Raw genomic sequence first — 6,485 nt, 5'->3', positions numbered from 1 at the left:
CCGCCGCGGAGTCGCGCCTCCTGCTCTTTGTGCGTAACGAGCTGCCGGGGCGCATCGCGGTGCAGGACGACCTGGACAACACGGAGCTGCCCTTCTTCACCCTGGGTAAGGCTGGGCGCCGACGCACGCGGGATCCCAGGGAACCCTGAGTCCCTAAGTGAGGCCAGACTGGTTGGGACGCCCTGGGGATCCCCTCCCCGGGATGCTCCGAGTGGGGTTGGCAAAGGGCAGTTGAGGGGCCCGGAGGTCGCACAGGTGGTTGGAAAGGAGTGTGGGGCAGGAGGTCCTGGTGAGTGCGCAGCGGGAGCCCGGGGGCGTGCCAACCCTCCGCAGTGGGCACCTTCCCTCTGCCTCAGTCCAGAGGTTGAGCTCTGCCCAGTCCATCCCGGACACCGGAGACCCCTCAGTCACTGAGTGTGCTCTGGCACCCCGCCTCCCCCGCTCCGAGGCTCCTAAGCCAGTTCCCGGTCTAGCCGCCCACAGCTCCTCAGGGCACCGCCACTGGCTGCCCGCGGTCGCCGCCCCCCTCGCTTTAGTCTCGGAGTTGTAGGCTCTCCGTTCCAGATAGATTTTCTCAAAAATCCGAGCAGAGTACATCCGTGTAGAATTACCCCAGCCCTCAAGAGCTCGGTTTCTAATCGACTGGGTGACCTTGGCTAGTCTCTTTCGTTCTTTGGGTCTCAGTTTTGGCCATCTGTGAAATGGGGACGAAGAGAATTGAGCGATTTCTGAGGACTGGGATTCTGAGCCCAAGGTTTCCACACTTGGGTTCTCCCTCCACCCCCATTATCACCTTACTTTTTCCAACCCCCTCCCAGCAAAGAGCAGGTTTGTCCTCACAGCTAACTCACTGGGCTGATAATAAGTTAAAGACAGGAAAAAGGGGAGTAGGGGAAACGAGTGAGGGTGGGGGGGCTCAACCCGAAAAGTTAATGGAAAAGTTCGCCAGCAGCTTGCTGCCTGCTGGTTCCCGGCGCAAATCCCGCAGGAGTCGGCCCTTCCGTGGAGCTGTGGGAAGCGCGGCTGATTTCCCACCCGGGTAATTGATAGCTTAATTATCTCGGAGAACGTTTACAAAAATGTTGTTCCCCTTAGCTCTCCCGCGCTCGCTGCTCGCTCGCTCTCCTCCCCTCTTGGGGGCGCGGGGCCTTATTGGGTGTTGGAGTCTGGCCATCAACAACGCCGAGAAGGCGTCAGGGGCTAGCCCAGAGACTCCCCAGCTCGTCTTCCCGGGGGTCCGAGCCTCTGCGGAATCCGTCCGGTTCCGGCTCTGGCTCTCAGGGTGACCAGCCTTCCTTTTGAGCACCTTCGGGATCCGGGCCTGAACCTCGCAGGTTAACCGCTTGCTCACCAAGGAGCACCATGCAGTAATCAATGGACTAGACTCCACTCTCCTGGGAGCTCTGAGATTTTAAAATGTATTTTTGTGGCACCCCCCCCACCCCTTCCATAGTGGCTGCCTCTGGGGATTTGAATGAGCGCCAGGCCCTCCCTTCCTGTGTGAGCTTGAGTCTCCGGGTCTCTGCTGCCTGTGCTCTCTCTCTCCCGGTGTCTGTAACCTGAGCCTGCTGAGCGTTCCGGGAGGCAAGGCGGCAGAGCGCCTCGCAGGTTCCCCGGGGACTTCCCGTGGCGGCGCGTCTGGAGGGAACACACATGCACGCATACATGCACGCGCGGACACGCACAATCAGTAGCCCTTTCCACGTGCACCCGTGGGGCTGCCCTAGTCAGGAAGAGGTGAGGGTAGAGGTGCCGTTTCTGAGGTGCAGAGCTGGCTCCTACCGCCTCGCTGAGAGAAAGGGCTCTTCTGGACACACAGAGGTGTCCTTTGCTCACCACTTCCAATCCTACCCTTCTCCCTCTATCCTTGAGTTCCCTCTGCTCCAGGGTACCCCTGAGAGATGAGGGTAGCGAATCCCCCTAAAGAGGCTTTCAAATGAAAAGGGGAGATAGTCCTTGGATAGGGCCTGGCTAAAGACCCCAAAGCATCCGTCTCCTCAGGGATGTGGAGGACCAGGTTCAGCCCGCTGTAAAGACACCCTGGAATTTCTGAGGCTGGCAATCTTTGCCATTTTAAACTTTGGCTTTCAAAGGGGATGGGTGGCTGGGAGCCTCGGACAAGCCGAGTGAGGAACTACAAGTCTTGAGTCCCCCAGGACTTATGTGTCAGCTTGAGAAGCTCTCTGCCTTCTGTGAGGCATAGCCACTGAGCCTGGCAGCTGGTCCTGCCTGTCCCTTGGAGTGGCCTGCTGCTGTCCTCCTTGGCAGCACTGAGCTTTGAATGCATGTGGGGAATTGGGTTCCTGCCTCCTCCTTCTCCCCTCAGCGCCCTGGACTGGCAGCTCAAGGCGCTCCCAACAGGGATTTGGCTAGCGAGGTAGTCACCAGATGGCCGGGTGTAGCAGGAGCTGTGTAGGGAGACGTGGGCTTTTTATTTGTGTTGGTCTTCGACTGTTTGTGTGTAAACACAGAGTGCACAATGAGCTCTGGGAGGGCCAGGCTGACTGGAAAGGGGGGTGATGGCGGTGGGGGGAGGGGATGATACTCTGAGTCCTTAATGGCCATCACTTTCCCTGGGTCCCAAGGCAGTCCCGTCCCATCCCCACACCTTTTAAACATCCTGCCTACCATGTGTCTCTGGCAAGCCGGGTGAGTCTTTCACTATTAGCTTGTTAGTTCAGGGGATTTGGAGATGCTAAGTGCCACAGCTGAGCATGCAAAGTTGGTAAATGCCAAACTTTGCAGATAGTGGGGAGCAGCGAGTCACCACTAGGGGGTGGTGGTGTCTGCCAAAGCCCTCTGGTCAGGTTTTGGGTCTTGGGCGGCCAGTGGGTGGTGGGAAACCATCCTGGCATTAAAGGGGGGGGGGGACAAACTAATAAAAGAATTTTCATTTTACTTTAAGTCCAGTTGGGGGACCTCAAGGTCATTTTGTACAAACTGTCTACATCCCCATGTACCAAAGTCACCTTCATAACTGGCCCTGCCTCCCTTCATTCTGCCTCTCTTGTTAATATCCAGACCGAAAAGGTTTTTCTCAAGTCTCTACCTCTCTGTATTTCTACTCCTCCCATCAAGTTTAGCATGCTCTATGTAGAACAGAACATTCCCTCATGTGGGAAAGATTCCCTAAGTTTCTGTGCCGGAGCCTCTTCTTTAGAATCTGATTATAAGTCAATAACATTGACAAAGTGAATCTCCCTGAAAGTGATTAAGGAATAGCAAATAGTTATTGAATCCTTAATGTAGTGCTAAGAGCTTTAATCTTGCCTTGTATTATTAATTCACATAAAATATATGGAGTGGGCACTACTGTTGTTCCCATTTGACAGCTGAGGAAGCATCCTTGGACCCACCAAGCACCTAGCCCAAAGTCACCCTGTGAATAAAAGGCAGAGCTGGACCTGGGATCCCAGTCTACCGGACACTGACATTCTTGGTAATTGCTAAACTGGCATTCTGAACCCAGTTTGCAAATTATGCAGGGTATGATGCTGAGGAGAGTGGCATAATAGTCATCAATAAGACAAGAAAGAACCTTTCTCCAAAGGAACTTCAGCTACATTTGTGAGCTGACGTATGAGAGTTTGAAAGTGAGGCATGAGCTAAATGACCTCCAGTGACCCTGCCAGCTCAAAGCTCCATGACTCAAGGGATGTCAAAGGGCATTCTATTTATTGATGCCATGAGTATGGAGAGGATTCGTTCTGTGGCATCAAAGCAGGAAGATGTCTCTATGGATTTGGAAGTAGGGGCTACTTCTGGGACCGCAAAAACCTGAGTTAGGCCTTGGAAGTTTTAGTAAACAATACTGAGCAGAAGTTGAATGCTGAAATGCAGCTTGTGAACTAAATGTTGATTAGGATCTGGAAATCTCGCTCTGGCTCCCCGTGACCTTGAACGAGTCATTTATCCCCCAGAGCTTTAATTCTTTGTGCTGTAATATGAGTGGGTAGATGAGCCTTAAAATAATCCTTTGGTGTAAAGATTCTATGAACTTGAAATGCCCTGACCTACTCTGTGACTCTCACTGGCTTCTCTTGCTTTGTACTGTCTGTTTGCCTTTACCAGTAACATGGGGGTGTCGAGAAGGCCTGATAGGAAAGAATTTAAACAGGAGCAAGTGCCAGCGCAGGGTTCCTGAGGTGAATCCTGTCCTCATCTACCTCCAGGCAGCCCTGGAGTCTGCTAGTGGATTTGACTTTCATGCCCACAGGTAGGGAAATGTCACCCTTTCTCTTGTGCTTAGTAAGGGTCAGTCCAGACCACTTACCATCCACCTGCCTTGATTCTGCAAAAGGAGGAGAAAGTGACAAACTGAGTAAGTGCTCATCATCAACAATTTTAAGGAATTTACTTTACCAGGTAAGCCTGACAGGAGAAGAATATTCTCATATATGAAGAGGGATACCCCATCTGGTAGTAGGTCTCTGAGGAGAAGAATATTCTCATATATGAAGAGGGATACCCCATCTGGTAGTAGGTCTCTACGCCTGCTTGCATGAAAAGGCTGGCAGTGTCCTGAATGTCTATCCCAATAACATGCTCTTTGCAAGAAGCTGATGGCCTGGGAGAAAGATACAGTCTGAAATACCAACACGGTCAGGTCAGCAAAGGTTCCTTAAAATACAGACAAAAATGGATATAAAAAGAAAAAAGCCAGGTAAGGAGGGGTCAGAAGACTTGCTAGGAGCAGGGAGTATAGCCTAAGAAGAGCAGTTCACTAAAGCTGTCAACAAAAAGGGAAAAATATAGCTCCCCCCCCCCGAGTGCTTGTGGGGGTCTAATTCTAAGGAATGTTCAGAAATTGTAGGTGCTAAGAGAACAGAGCTAAGCCCTACAGGGATATCCCGTGTAGCTGTCCAAGAGCCCTGTATGCTGACCCCCAGTGGCCTATTTTACAGGCCTTGGGAGAAAGGACCCAAGCCCTGGAGATGTTTGGCCTGTATCCGCTGTATGGTTTCTGGTTTGATTTTGAAGGTTGACATCCTTTATTTGGAGGAGGAAAAATGGTTACAAGTAGCAGTAAGCCGAGTCTTCTGGAGGGATTTCTGACAGCACGAACATTCCAGTGCTCTCTCCTGTATGTCTGTAAGAGAGATTCTGCAGTGGAGATTTGCTGTCCTGAAACAAAGCTAGGTTTAAAACAATATATGTTATTTACTTATTTGGACACTAGGTCCCTTATCACTAAATGAGGTGTTTCAGGCTGCATATAACCTTCTAGGTCCCATCCTGGTGTGACAGTCCTGGTTTCTGAGACATTGTAAATAAAGGGGGGGGGGTGTTTAGTGGTCTCTGACCTGAGTTTCCTTCCCTTTCCACTCACCTCTCTTTCTCCATACCTCAACCCATCTCTTGCCAGCTCAAACCTGATGAAACCTACTTCATACTCACGACAAAGAGAAGTATGATGTCTGCTCTGAAAAAGTGTTAAGTTACTGAGAAAGGGATGGGGCAGGAGATGAGAGAATTCACCTGTTAGGGAGGCTCAGGTTGGTCAAGGCCAACCAGATTTGCTGTTTCTAGGGAGTCAGTGATATCAGCTGAGACAGCAGAGCTCTGCAAACTTTGGTGTGATTGTGGGCTTCATCATTTTCCTGAACTGGGCCTTCAGGCTGCAAGAGAATTCCATGATTTTAATTTATAGCAGGTGCAGCAAGAGGTCTGCTGAGGCCTCTGGCAGACAAAACCTCCTGCTTCTCACCTTCTTGCTGGGTTGCTCACTAGCCCTCCTCTGCCTTAGGACAATGGGAACCCGTATGCTGTGGGGAGGAGAGGATGGAAACTGACGCTGACCTCTTGGGTGAAGTCCTGAAAACTACTACCACAACTGTCCACTTTGAGGGCCTCCCAGCATCACATACTCTTAGCAAGCCTTGAATTTACCCCTTTCATTTTCTATAGTAACAGTGAGGCCCAGAGGCGGAGGGAGACCTACCCAACACCTGCAGTTCACCCTGTGGTCCTGAATCCTAGCTTGCCTCTTTCCATCTCATGGCAGGACCTCTTATGGGAGGCCCTGAGTCTAAACATAGCTCCAGTTGGTGTGCAAGTTGGTCCATCATCATACAAAGGAAACAGTTACTCCTCTTTCCTTCTCCTGGTCCCAAGAAACTAAAGAATCTAAGGAGAAAAATCTCCTTAGGGAAATTGAGTTTGTTCTCTTCCCCAAATATCCATATGATTGGCTCTCGTCTTACCTGAGCTCATGGGTTTTGTTCTTGGGGAGAGAAGGAAATCTCACTCCCTTTCCTTCTGGCTGCCTTTGTGCAGAAGAAGTCAGCTCTCTCCCAGGAAAGGAAAAAGGGTCACATTTAACTTTAAGTGGAGAAGCATTAGGAGGACCCTTCTTTTCCAGAGTGGATACTTTCCCAAGTTCTCACACTGACCAGCTAGTGGCAACAGAAGATTAACTATAGAGAAAGAGAGCTGGTTTTTCTGTCCTTGCAGCAAAGCGTGCAGCCTCTCTGCCCAGAAAGAGG

This window comes from Otolemur garnettii, unplaced genomic scaffold (genome assembly GCF_000181295.1).
Source record: "Otolemur garnettii isolate 467f Iridium unplaced genomic scaffold, OtoGar3 scaffold00014, whole genome shotgun sequence".
Taxonomy (NCBI): domain Eukaryota; kingdom Metazoa; phylum Chordata; class Mammalia; order Primates; family Galagidae; genus Otolemur; species Otolemur garnettii.
The sequence above is the reverse complement of the archived record's forward strand: the minus strand, read 5'-3'. Positions refer to the sequence as shown.